Below are 15,935 nucleotides of genomic sequence, written 5' to 3'. Positions count from 1 at the left end.
ATCAGACGCAACCTCGAAAATTCTGTTGGAATTTTTTCTAGAACCCTTCGTACTCTTTCAATTCTGATGGAAACACCGAAAAAGGACAGTGATCACAAAGATCTGAGAAGAGGCAAGAATTTCTCAAGTTTATTACACATCAATGTACGACGTATCTGTGAAGTATGTAGCACAATACGTACCTTGATAATTGCAGACATACAACGATTGTGCAATATCATATATGCATTACGTAACTTGGAAATAGTGTTTATAAACGAGTTATACATGCGATATATGTATTACGGTATATATGTCGGTACTGCGCAAGGTCGTTAAGAGAACTGCTCACAATCAGATTGTTCCATAGCATGCCGAAGAAAAGTCTACAATACGAGTATTAAGGTTATGTAGTATTCCTACCTTTACCGACCGAGCAGACTGACCCTTTTTCTTCCTATTCTTAAGATGAGGCAATCTTTGAATTGCCGCTAGAGAGGAAAATGGGTCCTATGTGCGAAATAGGGAACGTCGAATCAAAGAAGAAATACACAGCAAAGAAACGTTGAGACGATACGTTTAAAGATGTTCTCATTTCAAAGTCTCGAGACTGACTATTGTTACAATCATATCGGCTTACCGAGCAACCGTACAATAGACAGTAGATTAAACATTTGATGACTGCCAGGCTGAATGAGGGGTTAGAAGACAACTTCGTTACACTATGTTAAATAAACAAACGAACGAAAAGGATTCAAAAACGCTGAGTTTGCTCAGTCGGTAAGGGCGGGAGTACTACATGGACTTGATGAGCTCGCGGATTCACATTGTGTTTCATACCAGAGATTCAAGCTGTGTGTCTATGGATGAAAGAATTGTCTAACTAAATTCATACGAGTAATTGTCTGCACGTGTCTGGATGAGTGGTTTTTTTTCTATTTCAATGCTTTATAAGCAACATTTTAATCCGCCGATGCCAGTGGAATACGTATTGAATAATTCATGAGCTCAGAGAATCATGTACAGTGTTCAAGGTGCCGTAAGTTTGGAAACTTCCTTGTAATTGAAATTTTGATTTTCGAAGAAATTCGAGTTTTTGCTATTTTTAAAAATTTATCGGGTAATATAGAATTTCACACTGTTCTAATATCAATTCAGTGTATCGAAGCTAATATGAAGCAACAAAAACTACTAAAGCAATCGTGATTACCCTAGTTCACGCAATAGGTATAAGTATAATAAAGATGCTGTACAAATTTTAGCATCATCGGTCTAGTACTTTTTGTAATATCCTATCGACACTTTTTTTTACGTACGTTCCTATCAGGCACTATACATTAGGTTGTAGTCGCTAATTCATCTCCAAAAACTTTAGAATATTTTTTTAAAATGTAAAAAAGTATACTGTTAAAATTATGAGAAATTTTATTTCAATGGTTTGTCTTAAAAAAATACCCCAAACCTTTAAAAAGCAGCCTTCACGCCTAGACGACCCCCTTAAATAGCTCATGCAGCATGCTCTATGGAGTAAAATTCTCTGCGGGTACATCATACGTAATTTAGGTCACGTTTGCCGACCAAGCAGCAGCCCGGCGAACCTCCTTGGGGTTGTGCGTGGTTTCCAAGTTTGTGTTCCCTGCTCGGTAGATAAAGGAGTGCGCTGAAGCAGGGAATGCGCCGCGGTTATAATATGCGATAGCGGGCACTTAGAAACCCACTTTTCCAGCTCCTACGCGAGTTATCCGCATACATACAGCGAGGGTTGGGACTAGGGCCCCTCTAATTGCGAATATTATACAGCCACGCGAAATGGTACGACGCTCGTTTTCCAGAAAGCCATGCGTGTACCGGAACAATACCCATACATAATATTATATATCCTAAGCCTACGTCCCGGTCGTGCCTGAGAATTGGTCTTATTCATCGGCCGAACGTAAATACAACGGAAGAAAATATTTTGGATCCGTAACGTGGGCGTGGTTAGCTAGGCAATATGGCGCTGGGTAATCAGCTGATCGTTCTAGCTAAATCTTGCGAATACGAAGTCACAGAAAATGTCCTGCAAGCCGTTGAACTTTCATTTTGTGATGTTGAGTCAATATACGGTGAAATATGCAGCGAAAATACAATTTTATAATTAAATATGAACCAGCTGGTGCAGCACATTTACCGCCCCAACATGACGTCTGCGATAAGTCACGAGAATATCGTCTGTCAATGAATATCAAAGGAGTCTGTGCACTGCGTTAACAAAAATGTAACGAATACCTATTTTATTCGATATTTAAATACTGCGTGTGCTGTTCTACGAGCTTTTTTATTATAAACAGCACATGTCCTTGATCTAGTAGAGTATGAAATACGTGAAATAGTTTCCGTAAAATTATGTATATAAAAAAAAATATTGTAATTTGAAAAAAAATTGTTACGTCATACAGCAATAATTGTGGACAATCAGGCAATTGTATTTTATGCTTCCTTCTACAAGTGATTTTTAAAGACCGTTTTACAGATAATTTTTGAGTCTAGTAAGAAAGGAGGGCTGGGCGGCCTTAGGGGAAATATTTTTATCGTGCTTTTAAGTTCTTTAAACTCAGTTGCCCTTCCGCATTAGCATATTATACCGAACATTTCAGGAGTCTGATATTAACGGATGCTTTTATTACCGGATGATTTATCGCGCAATTTTGCACGTCTCCATAAGCGGTGTATTGGATTTGCTCTTGCTCCCCCCCCCCCCATTGTGATAAAGTCTATGAACTCTCATCACACTCGAGCCTGATAAAGTAAAAAGATGTTTGGGTAATGCTTATGAGCCTTGAGTGCTTTTTCCGTGTCCTCCTTCACGAACGGCACTTATCGGCTAGCGTTCGAAATAATCGATCCTCTTGGCCGGGTCTTAACCGTATTACCATCGGAGGCCGGTGGCGTTGTTGTTATCATCGTTGTGCCGATACTCGAGGCCTCCGGGAGTTCAATCCACTCGGGGTGCACTCTTTGATAATTCGTTTACGCCTGTATACAGTTCTTGAAAACTGTGATGTAGCTGCAGGGAAAGCTTCACGCTTTGAAAAACTTCATTTATTACCGTTACTGGAAAAATTTACTAAAATTGGAAGGTATCGTTACAATGACGGTTTAGATTTTGTTGTTTTTAAACAAAAAAAAAGATGATTGTTGCAATTAAAAGAAAATATGGTACTAGTAACTGTTTAGTCCGATTACCAATACTGCCCGATTCTCAATAATATATTTTTAATCTGTTTATTTAGTTTACTAGAGTTTTTTAGTTAAATAAGGCCGTAGCATCAATTTATCGTTACAAAACTATATATAATGGTAATACAGATCGTAATCACGAATAATGGTGAAACATACTCAATTTCCTGGTTACATTTACAAGAATCTCGTTATCATTTTGTATCCAGAATTGTTGATTTCGATTACGGCGAAAAGTGAAAATATAGTGCAAAAATTTCTCTTACAATCCGGACAGCCTGGAAAATCGCACCGGAGCTTGATGCTCGAACACGTTTTTGCCGATCGAGTAATATAGAAGCACGCCTTGTAGTACCGCAAAATGACCGCTGGGAATAATAGCTGTACAACCCCATCGGCAAACGAGCCTCAGCTCGTTTGCCAAAAGAACTTCTCGTAAAAAACTAATTATTCCTGAGCTTGTAGTGCCCGATGCTTATAGTGTATAGTGGCTGGGCAAAAAGCGGACATTTGAATACTCGCTGTGGCTATAGACTTGACGCCCAAGAAGATAAAGCAAAGCTTGCGTGATTAACCAAATAGCATGCTTTCTCACGTACGGCGTATAGTGTTGCACGGTGTGTGGTTGCCATTTATACCCGAATGAGTATGCACGTCCCGACTTGTACAGAACATGTGTATACATGTAATTTACAGTACAAACGAACATTCGCGTAGCGTTATAGCATCTTACCAGCAGTAGGTAACTCGCATTAAGGTGCACAACACCATAAAAGCACATTGCACGCTTAGAAACTAACTGACTGCACCTATAACCTGTCTATATACATACAGGTGGTCCTTCGATTGCTGATTACGAATTTGAACTTGAAATTTCGAAATTCGGTATAGCGGATCCAATATGGCGGAGAAACATTCCAAACGTCACTTGATATTGCCATATTGGATTCGCCGTTTTCAATTTTGAAATTTCGAGTTCAGATTCGTAATCAGTGACCCGAGAAATCCTCCCATATTAAATTTCATCGAAATTCGTTTGGCGGATTTACTGTTCCCTTGGAAAAGAGAAATGAAAATTCATCTGGCGACACGGGTTGGAATCGAGATAAGAATATGAAAAAATTAGGCAAATGTTTTTGAATCATTTGGAGCCGATTCGGTGGGTGAGACATTCGAAATTAAAAAATGACCCTATTAAGAATCGCCCTAATATATATACACATTCGAATCACTGTTTTTCTTATTTTATTTTTCAGGGGTTGAATAGTTTGGTCAAAATAGTGACTGCGCAAAAAATTATTAAAAAACGATTATCAGGTGCAATTAGAGTTGATGGATGTAAACTAGATGACAAAAATGTTCTTTGATTATGGAAACATTTTCAAACCTAAATTTTAATCGATCGTATCCAATTCTTAAGAACTTCAGAAACATTATGGTATTTCCAATGTTTTGTCATCTCAGGTATAACTTCTTTGATTTATACAGTGCCTAAATCTCTTTACACGTATTTCCGTTTCTACGGGATTTCGTATATCTCGTGGTTTGGATGAAAAGAAGAGAATTACAAAGAAAAAATTAGGTTTAGATACAATTCGCAAATTCTCACGTAGTTATTTTTTAGTAAGAAAAAGAAATTATCAAGTACTTCGAAAATTCGCTATTTAAAATAAAGTCTCAAGATGAAACTAATCCTTGTTTGAATGTATAATTAGATCATAGCCGGATCAAATAAAGAAATCAACTCCATTCCAGTAATTTCTTCTTCAGAGTACCTCATGAGACGCGTGTGAAGAAAAACAAGTTTTCATAGAGTTACATTGAAATTTGATGGTATACAAGCTTTTCGAATTACGTGAATAACAAATTTATTATATAAAAAAAACTTTAGCGGTTTCAAAGAAAATTGTAAAAAAACAAAAACAAAAACAAACATCTCAGTGCCGTAATAATAATGATAATATCACTGAACACAGAAGTCATAATTTGATGATTAGCTTGCCAATCGATAGTGAATACGAAGCAAAAATAATGAATTTATGTACAAATGTTAGATACAACATGAATAATTTTCACACTGATTGTGAGACTAGAAATTCTAATAGTTTCCATTATAAAATGTTTGAATATTTTCTAAATGATGTTCTAATATCTGCTAACCATACAGTAATAACTCCACGATAATTGAACTTCAGTGTAACAGCTCGATCGTATCAAACTGTGTTCAAATATATTTTTCAAATTGATGCAGATTTGCTGTACCGATATGGAAGTCTTGAGCTATAATTTTTCCAAATGTTGTTTTCCTCATTGTTTCCCATAAATTACGTCTACTTTGAAAAGGCTGCACGATCATTAATTTGAGGAACTTTAACTGTCTCAAATTAGATTAAGACACGATTTCGAAATAAAAACTAACTCACGCTAGCGAAGAATGATTCGTACACGAAGGGAAGGGATTATTTAAGTCAAATGATATTCGTTAGATTAAACTAAATGCTATGGTCAAATCCGGCGAACACGATACTTACTTAATTAGACGGACGAAATACTTGTGACGACTTGACGTAGAATAGAATCAAGCTTTCGAATGATCATGCTGACTATCAATTTATTCAAGATAACACGGCGTGAATTCCTTGGGGTAATGTGAATTTTACATCAAGAAAATACGTGATTGAAATGACAGACAATTCGATTGAATGCACCTCAATCGACTTGTTCTAAAAATATGAAGTTGTTGTATCAAAACAAATTGAGCTTGTTCTAATTCGTGTTTTGATGAGTCAAGAGTACAACGATTGAAAGCAGGTAACGAAATTTGTTGATACAAAAATATATTGCAATGACTGAACATTAGACTTATTCGAGCGCACAAAACGGATTCTTGGAATAATGTGATTTAAAATTCTGTTGACTCGAACTTTGTGGGATTTATCCGATGTTTAATGGGTAACACCCGAAAACTCATTGTTGGATACGTAGAAGTATAAACTGAACATATGTCAATAGTTTTGTATTCATTTGTAGTCAATATTATGAAACTTGGTATTATTATGCTTTTTCCCTTTGTAACAGGTCTGATGACAAACTTATATTACGTTATCCGTAACTGACTTCCTGGCCGACTACCCGGTTTTATAACTGTATCTGAAGCTATTTCCGTAGCGAGAAAGTTCACCGCCTGGTGGCTGCTTATAGCACCAGTACACCGATATTTACGATGAATATATTCTCTACTTGGTCCAAAGCATGTGGTGGTTCTTTTACCTCGTAAACAAATTGGTGCAACTGATTCAGCCAGTTACGTCAAACAATCTCCGGTTGGATCAAAGAAGTATGGCATTCAACCGATGTAAATTTTTTGCCGGCAATATTCGTGAACTTATTTTATTTGAAGTGCTTAATTGTTTCTATGAACGAACATGCGACTTGGAGGAACAATACCTAAACTTCAAATGAAATGATATTTCGTCGAATCAATTTCGGAAACACATCAAAAGGTTGACTCGAATCAATACTTCACTCGATCGCGACGATAAGTGCTTTCGTTGAATCAAGGAATTCGCATGTCTAAATCATTTTGGCTACAAACTAACTAAATCTAAATTGTTCAATCGGAGTCATCGTATTTGGAACAAAATAAAGGGTAATAGATCGAAGTGAATGGACTACAGCGAAGTCTATTCTGTTGGTTCAAGAGCTCCTTTCCCTCTGTGCATTGTTTCGAGAATGAGTACGCGCATCGTACAATCCGGTGAATAATGTGCTTCGGAACAATCCCAACGAGCCGGCCAAATATTCGAAAGCTGAGTTATAATAAAGGCGCGATAAACTGCAAGATACCGCAGGTCGGCTTAAGGCTACGAAATAAAACTTTTCTACCAGAGTACGACGCGCTGTTATCACTGGGCATGATCGAAATGCTCGAGAAAATAGGAGGCTAGTTATTGGCGGTAACACCTATCGGTATTATGTACTCGTATAGCGGCAAAATCTCGAGACGTTTGGCCTTGATCAATAAGCCGGTGGCACGCAACCTCGCCATCCACCTGAACGAAAGGTGCGAAGGAACCCGCCGTTCCACCTCCGCAGGCCATCAGGCTCGAGCTTTTCGAGCTTTCCTTCGCTCTTCGTGTATTCGCGGACTTGAAGCCGCACCCCTGCACCGAATTCGATCAAATGAACAGCGAACGAAACTTCAAGTGCACCTTATGCCCGTTGCAGCTGGTCTTGTTTTCAAATTTGCGTCAGTGCCGAAAGCTCTTGAATGGAAATCAAATAGACTAACTCAAGGAAAGTACTCGAGTTGTGCCTCACCGATTTTTATCTTTCTACGATATGCTGTTGTACAGGAAAAAACACGAGACCGGTACTTTTTTTTACGTGCCAATTCGTGCGTTCAAGGGTTAAGAACCACCCCTGAAGTTTACCCCGAATAATCGATTTATTCAGAAATTCTCGGTATTCGCGTAAAGTTTTTTGATAAAACCGACTGGATATTATTCGTTATCAAAGGACTATAATGTACCCAGTGCTTATGCCTTCAGGGATTTCAACCCTTATTTTTGGAGGGTAAACTTTACGATTGGATTTGACCCCTCGAACTCCCGAGTTGGCACGTAAAAAACTACGCGTCTGACGATTTTTTCATGTACTACACCATATCACGGAACGAAGAATATCCGTGAGGTGCTTCTCCTCGGGTACCAACTTTCCTCGTGAGAATTCCTGAGCAGAGGAGCCGCGATGGTCCGGGACTCGATACTGCATGCCCTACATTTTGATAGGCGTGTGTGTGGGGTTACGAATTTCAGTGCGGTTGAATTGCATCGCGCAGCTATTCGCGGAGTCGATGATAAGCTGTTAAATCGCGATCGGGAAAGAATCCGGCTGTACTTTGGCGTCTCTGCAGATTTCCATAGTGGAAAGACTACGATGTCTGGCCGGGTCAAGCGAGTGACGTTCACCTGGCAACGAGGGAGATTTCAAAGCATGCCAATAATTCTTCCCATCGCCACACCAACATTCCACGCGATATCAACCCTCGATCGATGCGGGCCTTTGCACTCTGCACCCCGCGACGACGATTTCCCCGGCTGGTGGAGTTACACATCAATTCATTCCGAATCGACGAAAAGCCGGGAATTGGAATAATATAGCATCATATGGCGAACGGATCCATGGCGAATCACCGTAGGGTCGTCGAGTAGCCGTTTCTGGCCGGTTCACAAGAATGACTTCAAACAACTCGATGCATGCTGCACTCACCCGATTCGACGATCACGGGCTGCGGCCCGAAGAGGGCTCGATTTTTGGTGGCACCATCATTTCCGCACGAAAATAACCGTGTGTCCCTTCCGCCCGCGATGAGTACGACGAATTTCCTCGGTCACTTATCACTGTCCTCAACTGGTCATAACTGGTTCGGTTTTAGTTTTCACTATTAGAAGGACCACCTCGCAGTCCACCCCTTTCGCAACTCCGATTCACCCTCGTTATTTCGTAACATGAAAAACAATACCTTGTAAATAAATAACAAACTTGGTTTATCCCTGCAGACGGAGGGTGCGTGCGGTCTCTCGTCGACAGATCGACGCCGGTGACGGCAGAAGGAGACGCCCCAACGCGGGCATCCAGCTCGACGTATCGCTAGCCACGGTCGTCCCTTGATCCGGCGGCGCTCGGCCCAATTCGCGCAGTGCCGTACCTAGGGGATGACGAGGGTTCCGCCGCGCCCCAACCCCAAAGGACAACTCGCCCCCGGCCCGCCCAACCCAACGGTATCGCACCAACTTTTAACCCTAGCCGCATACATCCCCATATCGAACGGGATTGGGGTTGCACCATCACTGGGATAAATTTCAATTGTTACGGTTAGTAGAAAATTTTGTTTTTTCTTTTTTTTTTTTTTTTAACTCTACAGCGTACGATTATGACTTTTATACATTTCTTATGATTTTCTCGAAATATACCGCATATTAAATAATTCTCGATTGTACGAAACGGGGGTAAAATTTTATGCCAAATCGATTGCCGTTATTTACTTTTTAGAATTGATCTCACAATGCGAGAATACGCAAATTTTTATGGGGGAAAAAAAAACGGAAACTCGATTCCTGAATCGCGTCCAAAACATCTCAAAATCGTTCTAAAACTGTTTCTTTACTCAAACGTAAAGGCATTTTGAAACAATATTTTCATTTTAACGTGAACGGGTTGACTCGGTATCCTCGTCATAACGGTTATGATATCGTTGAAATTACCAGAAAATATGATACATGCGTAACTATTTACTGGGATTCTAGTCGTCGACGGTACTATTTTTAGTTATTTAAACGTTGTCTCCCATCTCACCTCATTGTCAATTTATCGGTGCACCACCAGCGTCAAAATATCGGAACAGTTGCAAGATAAAGTGAAAAAAAAATTTACATTTGACCGTGACCAAAAAGAATCGATTTTCTGGCTACGGATACAGAACTTGTATCGATTTACTGCTCGGAACTATATTTTTTTTAACTATATACGTTGAAAATTGAAAATAATTGAGGACTGTATGTAGTAAAATACAGTTTCAGTTAAAGTATTTTGCAAACAATTCAATTTCTCCTTGCAGAGAATTGATGATGAAACGGTTTTTAACAGGAAAGCAAAACCATCGCATGCGGATGGTGAAAAATTGTAAAATCACAGTTTTAGTTGCTTGCTGTGAATGCGCGCCTTGAAACTTAGCAGAAACGAAATCTCTACTATCTGGATATGAACCAATATGTATTATTAAACAAAACTTGCTAGTACCAATGAATAGTCGATGTAGATTTCCAGTTTCAAGTATCTGCCACTGATTTTTGCAGTGCTTTTATCACAAGTGATCCAGCATTGACTTGATTATGTACATGCCGATTTATTCTATACGTTGAAATAAAATTCTTCTCGAGCTTTCAGTCCCCTGACTTCCTGAATAAGTCGAGGAGTAAGTTAAAATTTGATAGTATTAGTGAATAGCCACTGATCTTCAGTCACAAATAACGGTATTGCAGTAATCGGCACTCACGGTAGGAGTTCAATGTCAGAATTGATTCTGACAGTTGTCAAATAAATGATTTGAAGCCATAAAATTGAGGATAGGAAATGCTGATCGATGATAATTCGGGAATCCTAAGGGAAAATAGATCTCTGAAACTCATGGAGACATACTACAATTGAAATCTCTAGAATTTGGGAAATTACGACTTTTCAAAGTCATTCAGGCAAAATCTACATTTCGGATAAAAAAAAAAACAACAAAGCTCTGTAGCTCACTTGAGCAATCCCATTTTGTTAAGCATAGCGCTGACGAATTGAGACTAGATATCGAGAAGATTTCAGAAAACTTTATCTGAATAGTTGAAATATCTTTGTTTTTCGGCGAAATTGTTACATTATAAATTTGGTTGAGGATTGAAATTATAGGTTAATAAAAATGTCGATATCTTCAACGAAAATATGCTTCGAAAGTTTATCAAAATTGTTTCTGCAATCGGAGCCTCTAAGATTCGGTGAATCTTGACATTTCGAAGTCGTTCATTAAAAATCAATGTTTCGTCAAAATAAAAAAAGAATAATAGTTGATTTGAGCAATTCCATTTTGAGATTAGTAAAAATTTCCAGGCTTAAACTTGGCAATTTGTCGATGAAATTATTTTCAGCAACAATTTTCACCGAGTCAGCAAGACAAAGATTGTGACTAACAATAAGATTCGGTGAATCTTGACGTTTCAAAGTCGTTCGTTAAAAATCAATGTTTTGTCAAACTAAAAAAAGAAGAATAGCAGATTTGAGCAATTCCATTTTGTTTCAAGCAAAGAATTGAAAAAAACGACATTAGACATAAGAGATTGGTAAAAATTCCCGGGCTTAAGCTTGGCAATTTGTTCATGAAATATTTTCAGCAACAATTTTCACCGAGTCAGCAAGACAAAGATTGTGACTAACAACAAGATTCGGTGAATCTTGACGTTTCAAAGTCGTTCATTAAAGACCAATGTTTTGTCAAAATAAAAAAAGAAGAATAGCAGATTTGAGCAATTCCATTTTGTTTCAAGCAAAGAATTGAAAAAAAACGACATTAGACATAAGAGATTGGTAAAAATTCCCGGGCTTAAGCTTGGCAATTCGTCGATGAAATATTTTCAGCAACAATTTTCACCGAGTCAGCAAGACAAAGATTGTGACTAACAACAAGATTCGGTGAATCTTGACGTTTCAAAGTCGTTCATTAAAGACCAATGTTTTGTCAAAATAAAAAAAGAAGAATAGCAGATTTGAGCAATTCCATTTTGTTTCAAGCAAAGAATTGAAAAAAAACGACATCAGACATAAGAGATTGGTAAAAATTCCCGGGCTTAAGCTTGGCAATTTGTTGATGAAATATTTTCAGCAACAATTTTCACCGAGTCAGCAAGACAAAGATTGTGACTAACAACAAGATTCGGTGAATCTTGACGTTTCAAAGTCGTTCATTAAAGACCAATGTTTTGTCAAAATAAAAAAAGAAGAATAGCAGATTTGAGCAATTCCATTTTGTTTCAAGCAAAGAATTGAAAAAAAACGACATCAGACATAAGAGATTGGTAAAAATTCCCGGGCTTAAGCTTGGCAATTTGTTGATGAAATATTTTCAGCAACAATTTTCACCGAGTCAGCAAGACAAAGATTGTGACTAACAACAAGATTCGGTGAATCTTGACGTTTCAAAGTCGTTCATTAAAGACCAATGTTTTGTCAAAATAAAAAAAGAAGAATAGCAGATTTGAGCAATTCCATTTTGTTTCAAGCAAAGAATTGAAAAAAAACGACATTAGACATAAGAGATTGGTAAAAATTCCCGGGCTTAAGCTTGGCAATTCGTCGATGAAATATTTTCAGCAACAATTTTCACCCAGTCAAGAAGACAAAGATTGTGACGGGGGCACCGCGAGCCCTTCAGGGTGACCTGAACCCGACGACGGGCTCTACACGGGAAGGCGGGGGCCAAGGAAGCCCTTGAAATCAATAGCCAGCTACTACCGCCACCGCCACCGCCACCGCCGCCCTGTTCTGCATCCACGTACTCCTCTCCTCGCGTCGTCTCCCACTTCCCGGACTGTGTTACCCTGCCAAACAAGCCCGCGCCGTCTGCACTCGCCGCACAAACTCCGCGTTCACTGGTATGGTGACCGGCCGCCCGATTCCCGGTTATGCGAATACATAGTCCATGAGCATTGAGCGTTAATGGGGCACTGGTAAACAGAGCCAGGATGCGCCGAAACGCTCTCGGTCCCCTGGTGAAAATTTCTACTACTACACTGAGGGAAATTTTTTGTTTCGGCTACCGGTCAGTCCTTGACTATTTTCATTTTTTACCACAATCGAAAAATATAGTTCTAAGTGGAAAATGAAAATTAGTTATCTATATAATTCCAACAATATTCAAACAGTTTTTTTTAACTACGCCTGTTTTACTGAATTTTTCTAGTTACTGTAACAAATGAAATTTTTCTCAGTGTATTACGAATTATCACAGAAACTGTGACATTTCGTATTATTTCGTACAAAATTGTAAATGTGCATAGTTTTCTGTAGAGAATTATTAATTTTCTATAAAAATTGTAGTATATTGCAGATTTTTTAATGAAAAAAGAAATTTCTGTCGAAGGTAGCAGAAAATCTCCACGGAGAGCAGAAAAAGAACAGGTTTTACTCAAAACTGCAGGAAATTAGGGGCACGGAATCAAATATAGTTTTTACGATAAATGTAACAGATTTTTATCCGCACACTGTAGGTTTCACTGATTCTACAGTAAATTCTGCATTTTAGTCCCTCTTTTCCTGCAGATTTGAATAAAATCTGCTCTTTTATTCTCTCCGTGTGGTTTTACTGCTTTTTTCCGGATTAAAGTTAGTACCGTTGATGTAATAGGTGGGAATGAAATTGTAAAAAAAAAATTGACCAACAGAAGGGTTACAGTATCAAATTTTCGATAAGGCGAGAATCTGATTTGTATAATAGGATTTTTTGATTTGTAGATAACCGTAGTATGGAAAAGTCAAAATTTTCTAGGGGAGTAAAATATGGAAAAGTAAAATTTGTAATTCAACTTTCTACAATTTAAAATTTAATGAGGCTGAAGTCAGTTACGTTAACGTAACGATACATCAGGAGAAAAAATTATTATTAGGCAATTTTAGGATAACTTTCATGGAGTTGGCTTTTCAGAATCAGTGTACATTTTGTTTATAATGGTTTACTGAATTTCAGAAAGTCACGATGGTGCGAATTAATAATTTTTTCTAAAAATGCATCGCTACAGTAACGTTACTAACTTCATCCTCATAAAATTTGGGATTTTGAAATTCTATAAGAAAAACTTTGGCGTCTTTGAAAATTTGATCTTGTGAACATTTCTATTTTCAGACTCTTCTACACATTTATTCCCACCCGTTGTTAGGGTTTTCTGAATTTCGGTGAATCGTAATGAAGCAGAACACAGTCCTAATATTTTCCTAATGTAACTGATCGTGCGAATTCGTTCGAAAATTGCGAAATAATAATTTTCCGTTCCGTTTTTTTCTATACGTTGACGTTACTGACTTTATACCTTCTTGTTTTTACTTACTTACTTACTCCTGCGCTCTCTTTGCTTTCCAGCAGACGTTCTTTGGGCGTAATTATCTATCCCAGTAATAAATCATTTCAAAAATTACATTAAACATATTGGAAAAACTTACACGTACTTTTTCTAAGAATTTCTTTCAGTATATGTAATATTCTATTCCTAAACAATTTTCAGAAAGTTGAAGAACAAGAACAGCTTTCGAAAGATAAATTATTCTGTCAGTATGTGAAGTATCGATTTTGTCACAATGCTAAGAAAAAAATGGACATTTCTGTAAATCTCCCGGTTGCCAATGAAACTCTCGAATTGAATTTTGGATTCAGTAAAATAAAAATGATGAACAGAAAGTTGTTAAAAGAATTCTAGAATGGATTCAGATCAACATCGAGTCATAGATTTGTAAAATTAATTAGTTCCCTGCATTCTTCTGAAATTTCTATTTCATTTTTATGTAGATTTGTCAAAAAACGTATTTTGAAGTGGTAAAATTACACGAAAAACTCAGAGGTCGTACGTTTTTTCGACACTTTTCAAGTACGTTGTTTACATTAAAGTATTACGTTCAATGACGATACAACACTGTATGTTTATCAGGAAAGAGTTTTCATGGCCACAATCAAAGAGATGTGATATAACTTGTACATTCAAAAACGACCATGATTTGGAAAAACATTAAAACGAAATGGGCAGCTTATGCAATTAAGTACGAGACCTTGTTATTCGTACACCAAAGTTATCTTTAAATCAGAACGTTATAAATATAGTCTGGCTAGAAACAGAGAATTTTAAGATATATGTATAATACCGTGAAAATAATAAAACTTACCTCCGGTAAATTGTTTCAATGCAAATTTTTCTGCTGCATAACTCGGTAAAATATTTTTCCAGAAACTCACTAGATATATAATATCAAGGCTCTCAACAGTGAGAAAGATCGCGGAGAGTTATTCAAGAAAATTCTGAGTTTCTCCGAGCAGGTATTTTTCCGAACAATTTTGCGATTCCTCTACATTACCGAACATCGTTCTTTTCTTTTTCGCAATTTCTTCCGAACAAATTACACTACGTCAAGTTTCCACATTCATACGTCGCAGGGTTTCCTTATTTCTGCATGCAATTCAGCGCTGCATCATAAGCACATGAATTTCCTACGTCATTTATATAAACTGGTTATAAATTGGTTCGGTACCTTAGATGGCCAGCAGGTTGAGAAGAAGATGATGAATAACGTGTTAGCGGAAGTCTCCAGCACGGAGGGGGGACACGCTCAATTGGGCAGTTCCGTAGCAGGCACTTACAGAGAGACTGGTACTCATGTAGACCAGACGGGTCATTACCATAAATTACCATTCGCTTCAAAGTTGACGATGCAGGCTACCATAAATCATGAGTAAATTGTAAAACTATTTGAAAAAGTTTTAAATGGCGTCTGTAGATATCACCAAAGTTTTAATGTGAAAAATTGAAGGGCGGTAGAATCAACATGAAATGATCCCCGATCGACATAGATAGGGTATAAAAAAATTCAAATTACTAAATTGCCAAGTTTTGAAATATAAACGCAGCCACAATATTTGAGTCTTTACAATCTGACATCGCGTTGAATAGAATAAATAATTACCTAGTGAGAATAGACGCGATCGAATCACAATGTTACCAACGTAATCAGCGAGGTTCGATGAGAACGCGCGATACATTGATACGTCAAATTATACATTACACGGACATTACTCTAGTTTCAAGCTCATGACACATCACGTCCCTTTTAAACTGCGCGCGACAGATTCAGTGCTGATTTGAATCGTCCGATATTATCACAATGTAGGAGTTGACTTCGTTGTGAGAGCGCTGAGTAGCCTGCGCCATCTGGTGGCGACCGGTGGGACCTCTAATAACGCATATTTTATATTGTTTCAATGAAGTAGTAAAGAAGTGAAATTTTTCAGTGTGTAATTAATCTCCTGACATTTAAATTATCTTCAAATCTCAGAAGTTGTGTCAAATTTATAGTTTGATAAGTTTGAAAGTATTTGCATTATACATGGTTATACAGTGAAAAGTAAAAGCCATAACGAAAATCAGATCTATTTTTATATA

General features: G+C 37.7%; 1 protein-coding gene across 2 annotated transcripts in view; it reads right to left on the bottom strand.

The window, feature by feature from the left end:
- The window catches only part of Glut1 (Glucose transporter 1), a 75,330-nt gene extending 59,744 nt beyond the window's left edge, over positions 1 to 15,586 (bottom strand). Inside the window, exons 1-2 of one of the 2 annotated variants that reach the window (XM_069138008.1) lie at positions 15,460 to 15,586; positions 15,028 to 15,212 (exon numbers count right to left, since the gene is read on the bottom strand). The gene's annotated coding sequence lies outside the window, so the exon portion shown is untranslated. Of the gene's footprint in view, positions 1 to 8,469; positions 8,836 to 15,027; positions 15,213 to 15,459 lie in introns of those variants that run through there. The other variant, XM_069138007.1, reaches the window with a different exon arrangement.
- Between the last annotated feature and the right edge of the window lie 349 nt (positions 15,587 to 15,935).

Source organism: Neodiprion pinetum, chromosome 7 (assembly GCF_021155775.2).
Source record: "Neodiprion pinetum isolate iyNeoPine1 chromosome 7, iyNeoPine1.2, whole genome shotgun sequence".
Lineage (NCBI taxonomy): Eukaryota > Metazoa > Arthropoda > Insecta > Hymenoptera > Diprionidae > Neodiprion > Neodiprion pinetum.
The sequence above is the reverse complement of the archived record's forward strand: the minus strand, read 5'-3'. Positions and strand labels throughout refer to the sequence as shown.